Source organism: Neopelma chrysocephalum, unplaced genomic scaffold (assembly GCF_003984885.1).
Source record: "Neopelma chrysocephalum unplaced genomic scaffold, ASM398488v2 Primary Assembly neopelma1_44, whole genome shotgun sequence".
Lineage (NCBI taxonomy): Eukaryota > Metazoa > Chordata > Aves > Passeriformes > Pipridae > Neopelma > Neopelma chrysocephalum.
The window spans coordinates 24,303,245-24,320,904 of NW_020897703.1; the positions used below are offsets into that span (position 1 = coordinate 24,303,245).

Sequence of the window (17,660 nt, forward strand, 5' to 3'; positions counted from 1 at the left end):
CAGAGAGAACCTCTGGCTCAAGCAGTAACCAAAGGCCAGCTGCCAGAAGCTGGGAAGGAATACTGCTCCTGCTGCTCTACACCAGCCAGCAGCAGATGCTTTGGAAAAAGAGAGTAAAGGACTGAGCTCTGGTCTGACTCAGAGAAGGTCTTGTCTCTGGCCCAGTATAGCTGTTTTGATGCTCTTCTGAAACAGACTAATTTGTCTTTGATAATCTGACGCTTATTATTATCCAAATTTAATTCCTCCCCTATAACAGAAATTACCAGAAATATTACAAACAGAAATTATTTTAAGTAATGTGATTAACTATACTTCATACTTTTGGATTGTCTTTAATCTGAGAACTGCTACATGACTTAAAAGCCACTCAGCTGAACCTACTGCTGTGTGAAATTTCACGTCCATGACAAAGGCTTTATACAACACTCCAATAATCCTTCCACGTTTAAACGCACAAGAAATATATCTTTCTAAATGCACAACAGTTATTGCTTGGAGGAAGAGAAATGTATCAAAGCAATGAAAGGCCCCATCTTCTCTCACACATATCAGTATAAACTAAATCAACTGCACTGAATTTCCACAGATCAGCGCTGCCATAGAAGGGCAGGATCACCTCATAGAAGCCATTAAAGACATACTAGATCATTTCAACAATACAAATTAACATTTTCATTCTTGCAGGTTTCTATAAGGGCAGTGCAAATTTGCAGAAAAATCAATTACTGAAATAACAGCTAATCAATAATTCAAGGTCTATGCAGAAATGCATAAAGCAACACAAATCACTGTCAACTTCTTGAGTTCTTCTGTTTCTGCTTTAATGTTTCCCTAGCATAGTTTTAGCATACTGAGTTATTCAGGTAGTTAAGGAACAAGATGAAGCAATTTCATCAAAGTGAGATTTGTTCCTCCTCTGCATTTTCAAAAGAACAGGGAAGATGAGATTCAGGTAGGTGGACAGATTTGAAGTGAGAGCGATTTGCACTAAACTTTTTACAACTTCGTAAGAGTTTTCAGTTTTTGAAGAATGTCCACTCCACTTTTCTCAGATGCTTCTCCCAAAATAGGCCAGAGAGGGCCCTGTTCTTGTGCATTTCACAAAACATTTGTGGGAGAAAAATATATACAAAGAAAAATGTTAAACAAAAGAAAATGTTACATCACCATGAAAGCATAGCTCTTAAATTCAAGATTCACATTCAAAAGAATTAACAGGGTTGGCTTCTAAAGCACGTCCCTAAAATAAGCTGTAATACATGAGGCAGTTGAACTTAACATTGATCTTGACCAACGTTAACACTGAAAGTTCTCACAATATAAATGTGGTCTCAGCAAAATAATGGAGATGAACATTAGAGGGAAATAGACGCTACAGTGAACATACCTACAAGGTAACATCTTTATTGGCAAAGATGTCAGGAGTCCTTCTAAAGCAGATGCTTCTGACTAAGGAGCATTCCAGGTGTTCACTTCTCACTGATGTCATCCCACCACCCCACAGCTTTAACAGGAGAGGGTATTCATCTTCACTCCCCATCCTAAAATGCTACACAGCAAACTGCAGCTCAGCACTCTGAAATAACTGTGAGATCCCACCACACACAGCACAGCGTTTTGGTGGTGGGAAAGGAATGATTTCAGTGTGTGTAATCAGCATGTTGCCTCCAGTGAGAGCGAGGATGACAAGCAAATGCTAGAAATGAAATTTTAACTGAAAATTGAAAATCCTGAAAAAAGGGACAACGATCCTGTGTTCCCTTGGGCCAAGTGAGTCCCCTCAATATTACAGAATAACTCTCTTTTGTCCACTCCACATCGTGTTCTCATCTTCGTGAAGTGACAAGTTCAAGCAGAAATGTGGAAATGTTTCCTACCACCTTGTTTCCTGCTTAGAGATGACTTCAGCTCCACTGTGGCTGTGAGAGCCACTGCATGAAAAAGGGGCAGCCTAACCCCAACTCCACCTTCTCTGGTTTCTTCTACCTGGAGTATAAGATCTGTGTAAGGTCTGTGAAGGGATGGTTGCACACACCCCTCCTTCAAGACCTGCAGACTTTGGATGCAAAGAGGAGCGTTTGGGTAGTCACAACCTCCAGAGGAAGATGATACTCAGACACAACACAGTTTTTCTACAGGTAGGAAATACATGTCCGTACTCAGCCTGTTAATGGTGTAGAGCTCATTCTCAGGGGCTGTACTTACCAAAGTCACGTGCAAGGGATAACTGAGAGGCTAATATGTAAGACCTAATTCCTCTGTAGGCTGAGGTCCTAAAACATTAGGTACATATACTGCAAAATATTTTACAATATCTGTAAGCCGGCATCACTGATTACTCATGAAAATACTGAAAACACGATGCTAAAGCAGAGAAAGGTCATGGTGCAAAGTTCCCAAGCTCATTGGTTGAGCTGTTGCTTCATAGTCCAAGCAAATGATCAGAAACACAGCTGATTCCAGTCTGATCTTTAGAATAGCTGGGCCTGATTCCTTGCTTTGCCCCATACTTCCTTTCATGTGAGTCATTTCAGCCTCTCTGTGCCTCAGCTGTGGACAACACAAAGGGGAGGGAGGGAAGCATATCATCTCTTGGCCACAGATGGAAGCTGCCAGAGCCCATCATCCTGTTACATAAACTACTGCAGCATTTGGGTTTGTGGGTTTGGGGGACTTTGCTTGTTTTGGCACAACTAACATACATCTGCCTTCAGATCCTGAGTTCCTGGCTACCCTCTGAAGCTGGGAACGATGCATGTAGAGGCCTGACAGAGCTGATGAAAACAGCCATGGAAAATAAGCAGCACTTTGAATTACTGGATTCTTGCTGCTACTGGCTGGGATGCAGAAGTACAACAGAGACAGAACTATGTACAAAGTGAGGGGAAAAGTTCCAGGAAATTGGTTTATATTTTAACCATCTGACTTCAATCTAAGGACACCACAACCATAGATTCTCCAAAGGAAATCAAAGGATGTTAGCTAAGGAAATGCAGCTTCATAGGCCTATTTACACATTCCAACCTTGTTCTTGCAAAGGAACCTGAAACTTTCTGAACTGACCATCATCATAATAATATGAATAATTTTTTGAATCTCTAGACCAGTAGGGAAAATTTATGGCATTTAGGAGCAGCAACTGTCCTCTGACCACAACGTATTAAAGAAAGAACTACTGAAGTATTTCAATCCATACAACCTTCTGCTTTAAACACACAAGGCCTATTTGTAACAAGCGTGGTTTACCTGGAAACTTGGAAATGCATACTGGGAGTGGGGAGGAGAGGTTATCCATGGCACCCTGAAACCAGTTCATTTAGGACTGTACATCACACATTTGATTAGGCCAACTGATGAGGGACAAGATATGGCCTATGCTTCCAGTTATTCATCACAGCGAAACTGTTTTCAAAACTTTTTCCACCAAATTGCAATTAAGTGCATGGACAGCTCAAACTTAAAAACAAGCAATTTCAGGGAATCCTTACAGAAAATGAGTATTCAGTATCACTAATTGTAGTGATATATAGGTGATGACCTATTTATCTCCAGACCTACGCACCAATTATTAAGCAAGAAGCAGTCTGATCCTAGACAATAAGACAGGAATGCAATAATTGAGGGAAGTTACATTATCAACAAATAGATGTTGGATTTAGCACCAATAGTCTATGACCCTTTTTATGTCTGGGCCTCAGAGCACTTTACCAACATTAATTAGCCTTGTGAGATACTCATTTTATGGGCACAGAGCAATTATTCCTACTTTATGGGCACATGGCAGTTAAGCGGCACTCACAAGGTCAAAAAGAGTTCTGGTATCCAGCCATCAAATCTATCCAGCAACTCACTCTAAATATATTTACCCCCTATTTATTAGATCAGTTCCCATGCTTGGGTGGACCATCTGATTGAAGTTTCAAGGATCTGGTATTTCCCACAGACAGACAGCCAAGAACTGCAAAACACTCCCCACAGTGTAAATCTCCACCAACATTTCACTGAATGGCAAGTCTCAGAACTAGCATTTGGAACCTTGGAAATCTCATTTTCCCATAATTGAAGTCAATATTATATTTAATGGAGACACCATATAGATAACCATTTTCTCCCTAACCTGCAACCACTGACTAGCACTGAGAGGCCATAACCAGTCAACACCACTGCAAAACTCAGCTTTGCAGAAATGATTGTCTGTGAACCCTGGCTGAGAGGAGGTAGGGGTGTTACCATAGCATGAGGAATGAGCCTTAACACAACCCTTCTACTAAAGCCTGGCATAGGCATGAAGACGAGTTCTGCTCAGTCTGTCAGCCACAGAGAGGTGTTTCCCTCTACTGCAGAGCTGAGAGGGAGCAGCGATCAATGCACTCAGATGCATAACATGTTCAGTTCTGCCATCAACTTGTGGTGTGACTTTTCTCATGCAGCTTTGCCCTTGTGTTTGTTCCTTCTTTAATAAAAAAACTTAGAGAACACCTCTTTTTCCAAAACCAGCCTCCTCTGCTTTTCAGTTTGGGAAATAACCTCCCTGGACATTCAACCACTCACTTATGTATAGAACTGCATGTATCAAAGACTTCTCCTTTTTTGAAAAAACTGTAACTAAATAATCAAAAATCGTACCCAAAGATGTTATTTTTATTTCTTTTTGTTGAAGTTCACAAAGTGACTGCTTTATTATTATTATTAGCTTCAGATATCCAGATCTCTTTTTAAGATTCAGGCCAATTTAAAGGTAAAGACACCACTTCAAAACAAAACAGAAAATGCAATTTACATCTCCTCTCATGCTGTTTTTCTTCTCAGACAAACCTGAAGACATTTGTGGATAAGTTCAACAGCTCCAGCTCAAAAGCTGCATTTTCATCATCTTTTTGAGCTAAGAAGTTCATTGACAGTTTCTGCCTAATTTTATCTGTCTACTTACAAAGAAAACAAATCAGCATTTAATTAGGTACATGTGATGTAAGAGCTACTGTGTAGTTACAGCATGTGGAGATTAAGAGTATCTTAATGCATCACAGCTACACCAAGCTTTCTCAGAAAGCCTTAGATGTGTGCCATTTTGTAATTGTAAATACATGACATGCCACAAAACCCTTTCCACAAATACCACCTACAAGTGCTGACAAAACAACAGGATCTCGGGCACATTTGCAGGTATGAAGAGTGCAGAAAGTGCTCTTTGATTGACACATTGGAGGGAGGACAGGATGCTATCATAAGAATAGAGCACCTTTTTTTTCCCTTGCAATTCAGGTTCATTAAGTCAACAAGGCTGTTCTTTGCATGGGAAGATAATCTGTTTATTTAGCATGCTCAAATTCTGTAACTGAATAAGTATTATAACTCCTCTGGGAGTCACCGAGTTTACCACCCATGGAAGAGCAGCTGTGAGGCCAAAGAGTAGAGGAAAGAAAGGTGACAGAAAAACTCATTACAGTAAACAAATACCAATTCCCTTGGGGATGCTCCACTCTGTCCTACTCCTCTTCAGTCTCTTTTCATCCTGTGACCACCAGTGGCAGCTTGGCTGAGCTGGGCAGATCAGGTGTGGTGACACTGTGACACAAGGTTCAACTGCCTTCCCACTCTCATCTGGCAGAAGACATCAAACCTGGGCTGCTATTTCCCCCAAATCAGAGAAGGGCAGGGCAGCAGGGAGGCAAAAGGATATACAGGCTAGTTGGTGCTTCCAGGATTTTCCTGTAGCCTGGTGGGTGGAGGGATTTTAGCAGATGAAAGCCATTCCCTGCTCTGCACTGTCATCTTCTACACAGATCATGCACAAACAAGGGAACAAAAGAGATGTGTTTGTTCCAGTTCTATTAGAAACACAAAGACATTGTTTTGGTGGATAATTTGTTTGCTCAGGAAAGCACAGCTCAATTGCAGGAGTAGCAATTGCTGTGAGGTCCTGCAGCTGATACGAACAGATAAAGTTAAAAACCCCACATTCCAAATTATGTTGAACAAGACACAAATATCACAGGCCTTATTTTTATCATCACACAGAAGTGACCCTAGTTTGCCTGTGCAACTGCCTGACTCTTCCACAGAAAATACAAATGGGAAAACAAGACTTCCCTTTAGATTAACTTGTACAGTCACTAACCGTGTTCATAAGCAGCTGCACCCACAACAGATATTCATCCTGCTCGGAAAAGGGACTTGTGCTGATTCTCCCAAAGTTTTGTTCATGGACAAACAGCATCCACTGGCTTAGCTTTGTCTACCTGGTGGCTTAATCCTTAGCTGACACGTTATGCATGTGTTTGACATTGTTTATTTTTTATATTCCAAACTTTCCCAATAAAGATGCACAAAATTGAAAAACAAGCACAATTAATTTAGAAGTTTTTAGATGTGTATTCTTTTATGAAGAAAAAGCAGTCACATCTGTGCTACATAAGATGTGTTAGAAGGCCAAGATGTAATTATCTCATTGGTGGTTTAAATATAGCTTTCACCAGAGAGAGTTCATCTTCACCCATGCTGTAAATTGGGTTAATTTTTCAGCATGCCAAATGGCAATTTGTTCTCTTAACATGAATGGCTTTAGTAGCATCAGCTGCAGCTTCACAATATTAACATCTACCCTTTAGAAGAACTCTGAAAAATGAATTATTCACCCCAACTTGAACAACTGCTTCATTCTCAAATCAAACAAGCAATATTAACCCTAAATTATTCTGCATGAGAGTAAGCAAGAGCTTTCTGAAACAGAGATCAAGTCAGTATTTACTCCACTGAAAAATTAGGCATCTGTTTAGACATGCAGGTCTGTGACAGTGTTACCTATGAGAGTGAGAAGTGCTGAGCTGTGAATGTGCAAAATTTTGCAAAGGGACTGCTCAGTTAAAATAGCATTGGCTTAGCCCACATAGGATAGAGCAAAGTATGTATTTTTCTAAATAAATTGCTAAACTAGTGATAGAATAGTTGGCAGGTACTTCCACAGACGTAACAGAAAACGAGGGAGACTATGGGGAGACTCCAGCGTCGATCACTCCAACAGGCCAATGGCTGCACCTGGTGAAGCAGTTTACAAGGAAAAAGATCTTTCACAACAACAAATTCCACTCACTGCATTCATGATGCTGGACACTGACCTCAAAAAAACCCCAACAACAAAAACCCAAACATCAAACCTTTCCAAATTTTATCTTTCTTTGTGGGAAAGATGAGAGAGGGAAGTGGCTGTTTTCTATTTGCAGAAACACTTGGTACATCCTGCTGAAAACAGCTAGTCTGCATTTCTGACAAAGCAACTTTAAAACTAAGTTTTATTGATTTCAATGAAAGTTCCACGATTAAAAAGAAAAAACAACAAAAAAAACCCAGACAAAACCAAAAAATCCCCGCACTGTTTATCTTTTTTTTTTTCCTCCTGTGGCAACCCGGATTTTTAAAACAGAATTTTCTAACATGGAAGGATTTTCTACATGTTTTTCTTGCAGTTGGCCTATTCGGTTCTTCTAATATTTTATCCTGGGGTTCCTTGCGTATTTCTGTATTTGAGGGCTAGACTACTTTTATGTGCAATGAGCTGAGATCACTTAACTCTACACAAAACAGGTAATAATCCTACCTCCAGACATATGATGTTTTCAAAATACATTTGAAAATTATTTTCAAGGAAAACGTTTTCCTCCTCAAAAGCTCTGACAAAATTACAGGTGTTTCAGAGGCACTCTTTAGCATCTAATAAACCTGAAAAGTGCCAGGTCCTCTTCCCCATCTTTACACCTACAGCCTTGTGCACCTACATGGGTCTGTACAAGCATGGAGAGGCAGATCAGGTACACCAGCTTCTCAGAAATCCAAGGAAAGTTGCGAAAGGGGAATTACGCGATTGCACAAAGGCTTTCCCTTCTTAACCCCACTTGATGCTTTGTATGTGACACAATTGTAAAAAATTCCACATCACACAAGTTCTTACATTTCATCCTTCCTAAGGAGCAGGGAGGAAATGAGGATCTTCTCTGAAGTGTGCACTTAGACTTTTTCCCAATTCATGTTTTTCTGACCTCTAAGAGAGGAAAGTCTTCCTCTGCAGGAGATAATGGAGATCTTCCAAGGAACCACCTGCACATTTTACACCCTGTCCCATCTTTGCTATCTAACAATCTAAATTTCCATATGACCAGGCTCTACACAAATTGCAAGGAACAAAGGTACTACGACCTCTCTGTTAGAAGAATTGGTGGTGCACCAGCTTCCTCTGAGACAGAAGTGGGTACAAACCTGGTGCCAACACACTGCGGCTGCCAGACTCAGTCTGGAAGAATTGGGATTATCTGAGCTATTCTGTTTTCAAAGCCACCTTCATCTGGCAAGAAGGTGAATTCATTCTACAAAAAGATGACTGATAATGTGAGGTCAATCCAGGGCAAAGCATCAATGCAAACAACCTTCAAGGATAATTATTACTGAAGTGAAACTTCTCTTCCAGAAGAGTCTCCTATCAGCCCTTCTTCCTTACACACAACACCTCACCCTTTCCATGTTCTCTCCTGCCCATCTTTCTCTGACTACAGGTGAGTACATATTTACACAAAGACTAGCAACAACAGGCCCTCATTGTGATTTAACAAAAGGGAATTTATCTTTAGAGTCTGAGTAATTGTCAGAAATAAAATCTGGTTTAAATATTATGGTTTATTTAACACTTCCCTTATTCAAAATGTAGTGCTCTATTTACAAGCTAATTAAATGGTTTTATAGTGTCTAAAGAAAATCTATTCCCATTAGCAAGCCATCAACAACACAAGTCTTTTGCAGATCTCTACAAGACACCCAACAGAAGTTAGCAGCATCAATCACCTGTCTTCACTGACAGTATAGTTAATAAATTATTACTATAGCACAGTAGTCAACCACAGAACCATATTTAACCTAGAAAACAACTAGAAGAAAAAACCTGAATCAACAACAGTCTTCTCTAGACCCCTGAATATTGATACATTTAACAAAAATATCAAAGTTCTACTTTTTATCTTTTGTTGGCATTGTGTGTGATAGAACAAATAAATATAAGATACTGACAGCTCTAAAAAAACCCACCCCATTGTCCATCACAAGCAGTGGCAGTTTTAAAGCCTTCCCTAGGCCAGCTCGACCTTGCAACTGACAGCAAACACATTTTCAACACATAATTCCTTCTAGGTCTTGGGAAAATGTGTTAAGTAAATCTGTTGACCTTGGAAACCCACTGGGAATGTGGAACATCTGTGTGAGTGGAAATCCCAGTCTCTAACTTCTCTGTAATGCATCTTTGGATTTAATCCTCCCACCCACAACCATCTGAGCACACCATACATAAAACCAGACTGGCTGCCATGCATTTTCCAACCTACTTCCCAGCAGGGCTAACTCTCCACTGGGGAAAAGAAACATTGTTTGCAGAGTCTGGCAACGGGGTTCTTCCTGTAAAAGGTGAATTACACTGATGTAGGTGTAGGTACCATTCTATCCTCTCACACTCTATGATACTAAAAGGCCATCAGATCAGGCATCCAGAATCCAGGTCCAGCTGGCAGCAAAGGTGTGCCTAAGTGCTCCCTAATTAAAATCCCCTCTGGCAACACACACGTTGAAATGATAGCCCACTGCACTGTAGCTACAAATTATTTGCACCATGCTGAACAGTAATTTTAGCCTATTTGTTTGCAATGCAATCTGGGTCTCTGTAACAGAACCAGTTTGTATCTGTGATTGCATGTGGGAGGAGGTGTGGGTGGGTGGATGACAGGTGCAGTAAAATAAAGCCACAAACTAAGCAGTGATGAGGTTCCCCATAAGTAAAAAAGGCCTTCAGGTAGCCCTGTTTCTCAAGAGCAGTGGCAATCAATCAGCCGTAAACAGATGACCTGAAAACATCCCTTGAATTCCATTTTACCTACACTTCTCCCACTATTTTTCTTACCCCATATTCTGAAAAAGAAGACCTTAAATCCACTGTCCCAAGACCATCAAGCAAATAAACAGTGAGGACAAATTCAAGAGACAGAAGTGGAAGTAAGACAATATGACAAGAGTCAGAGGGCAGAAACTGATGCCCAGAGAGTTCCACCTGAATATAAGAACTTCTTTACTGTGTGGGTGACCATGCACTGTAACAGACTGCCCAGAGAGGGTGAGGAGTCTCCCCCACTGGAGATATTCAACAACTATCTGGACTATCTGTGCCACGTGCTCTGGGATGACCCTGCTTGAGTAGGGAGGTTGGATCAGATGACCCACTGTAGTCCCTTCCAACTTTACCCATTCTGTGATTCTGTGAAATGTGCCCACAGGGCCTCCAGCTAGCAAGACATGTGAGCACACCTTCACACAAAGACGAAATTGCAGTTTAAGATGAGTTACCTATTGCAGACTGAGACATAACTGCATTATTGATTGTTATGGTTCTCTCCCATCACTGTATTACAAAATGCTTGAGAGACTTTGTAATGCAAACCAGTATGAGCATAAACACTGGAATATGGCCCACTGAGCATTAGGCTTCCAGTGCCAGGGACTACTCTCTCAGTCTGCTTCATTTGAGTCCCCAGCTTGCCTTTCTGTCTTTTTTGCTTATTTCAATTTCAGTATTTCTAGGGTTATTCTCCCTCAGAAGGTTTATCTACAGAAAGCCTTTATTCTGGAATGAGGCATAGCTTTAAAGTGCAATACCCATTTCAGAATATGATATAAAATGTTACTTTTGCAAAGTACTTTATTTTACAGAAACTACTTGTGTCAGCTTCTTGCAGAAAAACTTGCTGTGGTTTTACAGGAAAGAACAAGACGAAGAAAAACATCTCTCCCTTCCCATACCAGAACAGATTTCTTTAAACCTTAGTTCAAGTTTCACAAAACTTTGGCATCAACTCTTAGAATCTGCTTGTTGCAATGAGAAGTATCACCATCCACAGCCACTTGTCACCAGGCCTTTCTCAGGTGTCACAGGAGAAACTCCTGTGGGGATAGCAGTGGCGGTGGGCACCCCCATCTTCCCTCACACAGCTGGGTGCAGAGCCCACACAGATGCTCTCCATACCCTCTGTGGCAAAGATGGCACAGCACAAGGGTGGGAAGAACCCTGCATGTTGCCTTTAAACTGTTTGTACCCAGTTAGCAGCGTATGCAGTCCAGCCTGAGGGCCTCTGACTTACAGCTCTAGAGAGCTTCAGGGGCTGCAGCTGTGCTTTCCCTGGGGATGCAATCCCTTGTCTCAAGGCGGGTGAACGGTGTGGGCAGAGCAGTGCTGTCCATGAACTCCAGCCCTCCCCAGGCTGCTGCAGCACTGTGGGTTCAGGTGGTGCCATCGGGTGTTAGCCCAAGGTACTGTCCATCCACGGAGCACACTGCACACATCCTGCCCTACAAAGCAGCATCAGAAGGCCTGCCTGGGTAGTCAGGGAATGGAAAAAACAAAGATGACCCTGTCAAATTTCTTCTGCTTCCCACAGGCCTTTCCCCTGTACTTAAGCAATGCTGTGCCCTTCATAAATCAAGCAATTTACTTTTCCTGTCACAACACATTGGCCGTTCATCCCACCTGCGTTATGCTCCTGTTTTGCCTTTTTTATTTGCCTCCAAACATTTACTGGAGCCTGATGAAATCCCAGGCCCTCACCCTTTCAATCACCTCCTCCTCCTCAGCAGAGAGGCTGGGATGTCTCTCAGGTTTGACCTTGCCCCTACACAAATATGCAGCACTGTTTCGTTTCCCTTTTATGGTGTCTCTGCTTATTGCTGACGGTGGTAATTTTAGTTTGTATCAAATCACAGCTAGATTGCTATCCCATAATGTTTACAGTCTCCTATAATGTATATTTTGGAAATGCTAATAAAAACAATTTTTAAAGAGGAGAAAGGAATGGCATTCAAATTGCTCAGAGCATGAAGAAAAAATACCCCATCTTGTCGAGATCAGCTGTGCGTCTCTAACATTACCCTTTATTACTGAACGGCACTGTCACAGGCTCTCATGAGGAAAATGCACTTCTGAACCTTCTGAAATTCCCAACTCATTGTTTAGATTTGAAGTTTTATAGGGTGTGGGTTTTGAACTTGTCCCTGACACCAAATGTGATCACTGGCTGCACACGAAAAGATCACTTTCATTAAAAACTGGTATGGTCTTTTCAAGAAGCAATGTGTGCACTGAATATAGAGGCTCTTCCAGGGGATGCTACTTACACCTGAGAAGGAAAAAATATAGCTATGAACACAGAATAGCTGGATCCTGCATGCTGCTGCCTTTGAAAGAAATGCCCTGCACAAAGGCACAAGACAGATTACATTGTTCTCTGCACAGGGCTCAAAACTCATTTTTCAGTCTAAATTAACATAGATCTACAGTATCGGTGCTCTTAAAGAAAACCGATGAACTGTTCTGTATTCTTCTTTCTCATTATAGATTTGTTACAGCTTATCACATGAATAATACTCTAGCTCTTAAGGGGTAAAAAAAAAAAACCCTGTGTCAGAGAAAAAATGTCTTAATTTCTCATATGCACTTAAAAACTAAGTTAATTAAATAGTAATAAGTTACACAAGTCACTTTAAAGCTGCTAACATGAGATGAACCCCTGCGTTTGCTGTGCACAGGATGAACTTTTAAATGATGTATTCTAGCTGGTATCATATCACAAAAAACATTTTTGCAACATTTTGGAAATAAATTGATGTAATTTTCTGGCATTATGCATTATTCTGGGAATGAAATACGGGCAAGATTTCATTCTACATCCATAAAGAGGAGTGGTTCAGAATTCAGAGACTAAGGACAGGACAAACTAAAGAGATTTAGTGTCACCTGTTGGCATTCCTGCTTGTGCCCCCATTTGGCTGCTTCAGCCTTTGGGCCTTTCCAAATTATGGTAATCGTGTGAGGATGTCCTATGGGCCACAGCACTGCCCAAAGTCCCTACTGCATTATGGATTGCAGATGTCCAATCACATCAGCCCTACCTATAAAATCACTGCTCTCTGAAGCTTTTATTCTGGAGGGATCCTGCTGCAGCCACATGTGGAACTAGAGCACTTACTGCTCTTGGTAGCAGTTTGAGATTGGAGCAGTGTCAAAGGGCAAGGATTTCATCCAAAAGAGCCAGCAAAATGGCATTTACAAACACCATGCAGAGTGCTCAGACTCATTCAGTCTGCCACTTGAAGAACAACACGAAGCTACAGTTAAAAACTTATAACTATGCATTAGGGAATATGGTCATACCTGTCTATGCAAAGTTGACAACATATATGCAAGCTGCATGTATACAAGCATAGCCTTTCTGGGCTATATACTTAATTAAATTTATTGCTAATGTGGTTAAAAATAAGAGCAGACCCAGAAAATTGGAGGCAGGCAGATGTTCAGTTCTCATTCTGATTCAATACAGAATTTGGAGAGCCTGAAATCAGCAGGTTTCCAAGTCCACTGAGCCAAAACTAGTTGTCACCAGAACCTGCAAGTTCTGGTTGCACCTTCAGCAAAATAAGAAAAAACCAAAAAAGGTATGGCTAAACAGAGACAGGCATCTAGAACTGGCATTCCGTCCACAAAACCTGGATGCACTTCACAGTCACCAAGATTTTTGTTATAACAGTGGCTGCTGCCTTATAGAGAGAAACACAGGCAAAACCTTCAAAGAGCAGCCCTACTCCCCTGTGCTGGTGAGAAGCAGGTCTGACAAAGGAGGAGTAGACTAGGAAAGCAGTATTCAGAGGTGCACCAGGACTGAGGTGGCCCTGGACCTCACAAGCACACTGGATTGAAGAGTCCCACTAAAAAAAAGGCACAGGACTGCACACTGAACATCTAGTACTGAAGATCAGCTCTGCCTATGCCTCCAAGCAAAACACTTCACTCTGCTGGTCTTACTCTCTCTATTTCACATGTAAAAATTACAGAACATACACAACTTCTCTCTAAATTTAAATTTAATTTGTTGCTGACAGTGGAGATTCAGAGCCTAGATTTCAGTTAGGGTCTTAAGGCACTCAAGTAACAACAGCATGGTGTTTAGAAATCATCCTTTAAGCACAGTAGTAATAGTTTCTACCCCAGTGAGCCCTTCACAAGGCTTCCATATGCTCAATAAGTTTACCTGTCCAAAGTTGTTATCATCCCTGAGTAATTTTAGATTCACAGACTGTCTACGAAGCTTTGCTATCTTGACCAGCTGAAAGGCTTGAAATTAATGAGGTTGGTATTAATGGTTTCATTTGGATTAGAAATCAATCTCAGAGTCTACTTCAAATACTGTTGCATCTTTTCTAAATGCAATAAATTATTTTTAACTTTAACTTTTTCTTATCTAGTCAAATATTCATTTATTAAAACTTCAAATACACGTTTTCCCTGACTATCAAACAATTTCAATTCTGTTGTTAAAAGGATAAATACACGCAATATATAATCACTGCTTTTTGCTCACTCTGGCATAGATGTAGCTAATTAGATTACTAGAGCAGCAACTTGTTCAAAGTCAAACGAATTTCTCCAAGATATCAAACAACATTTTCTAAACAATATGAAGACCACAGCTTTCATCTCCAAAAATTATAAACACCACTGGAGAGAGCAACTGACATTTACAAGCAAGATAATGGGGTTTGTTAAGGGTTCAAAAACTGATTGATGAACTCTGACCTTAGCAGTGTGGATCAATCAAAAAATGATAGCATCTTGAAGGATCCTTTTAAAAAGACAGACCCATGAGAAACCATAACAAGTTTCAGCTGTGGGACTTTTCCAAGGTGGTTAGGTTTGCATGCTCATTCAAAGTGACAAGCAGCTACAAGATTCCTAATATCTGAATACATTAAGCCAACCTACTCCAAGATATATAAAACTGACCAAGGTGCAAAAGGAGTGAGGCTACAATAAATTTTTCTGAAAAACATTTATTTTTCAGAATTTTTAGAACTTGTGACTTACAGGTTGTTTTTGGTGTCTAAAAAAATTCACTCCCAAAAGAACTACTTACAGTGTTCTCCCTATCTAAATAATGCAACTCCATACAGCAAGCAATGCATACTGAAAATATATTTATTCTGCTAGAGGACTTACTCAGATAGTTTAAATGTTCCAGCCAACTCTGTAGGCCACCAAAATAGGATTTGTTTGGTTTCTGCAGAGGTAAAAAATTGCTTCAAGATATTAGAGATCAAACTGAAGATTAATCTGTGTTGAAATATGTGGCAGGTTTTCTGAAGATCTGAGAACTCTGGACTGTTTATTTTCATGCAGTGTGTATCTTTCAGTAAAATGGGAACTGCAGTGTTAAATTCCTTCTTGCTGGTTTGACGTTTTAAAGGAGATACGTCAATTATAGTTTTATTTACCTAAGAAATACTTCTTTGAATGAACCCAAAAAGGAGCTTAAAAAGCACTACTCTGTTTTATGAATTTGAATAAAGAACATCATGTTACAAGATTTATGCTACTTATAGTAGTAGTAAGATCCTTTTCTTTACATGGTGCTCAGATTACTCTCTCCCCTCCTCTTCGTTTTTCCTAGTTTCCCCATTTCTCTGCACTAAGTTTAGTTCCCGTCTTTGAAGATCCCTTTTCAGGAAGATCCCTTTCCCCGTAGCCTTTTCTTTTTATTTTTTTCACCTCCCTGTGCCAGCAGTAGCAGTGCCTAAGATCTTCCCATGGCTTGAGAAGCACAGCTGACTGAAAAGCTGCTAAAAACCCAGAACCTCACCAAAGCTGAAAACCACAATATCAGTACATTTCTACACAGATGACGTTTTGGACAGTGGGTAATGCAAAATTGTGGGAGTGGATTCTAATCCATTATCTTTTCCTTGGAAAGGATGGAATAATAATGATGGAACTTGAATCCATCATTAACCTTTGACCTCCACTTTAATACTTTTAAAAATCACAAACACCACAGTTACCACTGAGCATTGCTTTTAACTGTGGCTATGAACAGGGCTGTTTTAAGCTTGTATCATTCTTTGAGGCAAACCACTCTACTCTGGGCTCCTTAAGTTTGACAAAGTTAATTTTTCCTAAGCATTTTCTGGAACTCATCACTGAGTAAAAATAGTAAAGAGTTAGCCTGAGGAGCATTTTTTTCCTGCCTCTTAATGTATTTCCTGCTAGCTCTGTCTTGTGAAGTTAAACATGTCTCAGAAAGGAGTCTCTGCTAAAGAACCTTCTAAAAGCAGACATAGGATTCATTTTTTCTGACAAAGTGTCGTCTCTGCCTTGAGCAGTCCAGCAGCTTCTTTATCACATGGTCTATGAAACATCTGTACAGCAAGGCCAGGCTGCTCCTGCTGGGTTCATTATTTTGGTAGCTTACCAGGCAAAATTAACTGCTTTGTCACCATGTTCACTTTGACTGCCCCACAGATTAAAACCAGCAGTAATCACTCCCCATCCCTCCAGCGCTTTCCATGGCAGTGGACTGTATGTTCCCACACTTTATCTCCATGAGTTGTTGTTATGTCACTGCTGATGCAAACAGCTGGTCAGTTTTAAGACGGGTGTATTATCAACTGCTGTTACTGCGCAATCTGTAATCCACTTGATTGCCTTCCCTCCTGCCGTCAGCAGAGATCTACCCATCCCACAGCCTACGCAAACTTCTGATTAGAGACATTTCTGCAAAAATTAGATGATAAAGCATCATGACATAAGATAGAATAAGTGAGTAAGAGACAGGTCTTATAATATGCAAGATCATATCTGAATAATAAATTTAGCCAGATGTTATATGGCCTCATTTTCAGGGATCCTTAATACCACCCACAAGTGAAATGTGAATCAGTGTTTTGCAGAGAAGCCATTAGCCAGGTCAGGATCTTGCTGTACGCTGCAGGATTATAAAATAACAACAGTGTCTAACTGAAGTTATAGTTTAATATCTTTGGCTACATGACTAACAGAAGAGACGTAAGTGGGCAACAGGGATCAAAGTATCGCCAGGATGCTTCAGTTTAGCACAAGCTAAAGCTTACTGAATTGATTTTTATTTCAAATGACTACATTATTTGAAGACTCAACTGGCAAAGTGCAGAGAGCTCACTCACCTTGGATGCTGGTCCTGGGACCTGGGTTTGTTTCCCCCACCCTGCAGCCACCATCCCATATCATCCTAACACTGTACAGTAATTAAGTTACAGGGAAGTGTTTGCCACGTACAGGATATTAAAGGCAAAGGAACGTGGGGAAACAAGGGATGAATTCCGCAGATACCAGCCTTGCTATGTGGTGCACAGCTCATCAGGCCAGCCTAAAAGCTCAAAGTCAAGCCTACCTAACTAGCTGGGTACCTTTTGTGTCAGGCAAGATTTGAACCAGCACTTCTGAGTCTACCCCGGGGCCTTCCATGATCTTAACACTGGGTGACCAGTCCATATGATAGTGGCTGAGTCAAGGAGGTGAGGACACGTATACCATATAACCCTGTTTTATGGATCAATATCTCATTCAAGTAGTGGATGAAATAGCACAGCAGGACACTGGCTGACAGCCCCAGTGCAGGCCACAGCAAAGGATGCTTTTAGCACAGATTAATGAAAAACAAAAAGGAGGAGTTTGGCTGAACTCCACAAACATGAGCAGAGCTCTATTAAATGAGAATCTGTTTGAATATAGCAAACAGTTATTCACAGCGCACACTTGCAGACTAACAACCCAG

The 17,660-nt window shown here is 40.7% G+C and overlaps 1 protein-coding gene across 3 annotated transcripts in view; it reads right to left on the minus strand.

Annotated features, from left to right (window-relative positions):
* ADCY5 (adenylate cyclase 5) overlaps nucleotides 1–17,660 on the minus strand; it is a 207,951-nt gene that overhangs the window by 137,747 nt on the left and 52,544 nt on the right. The window lies entirely within an intron of this gene.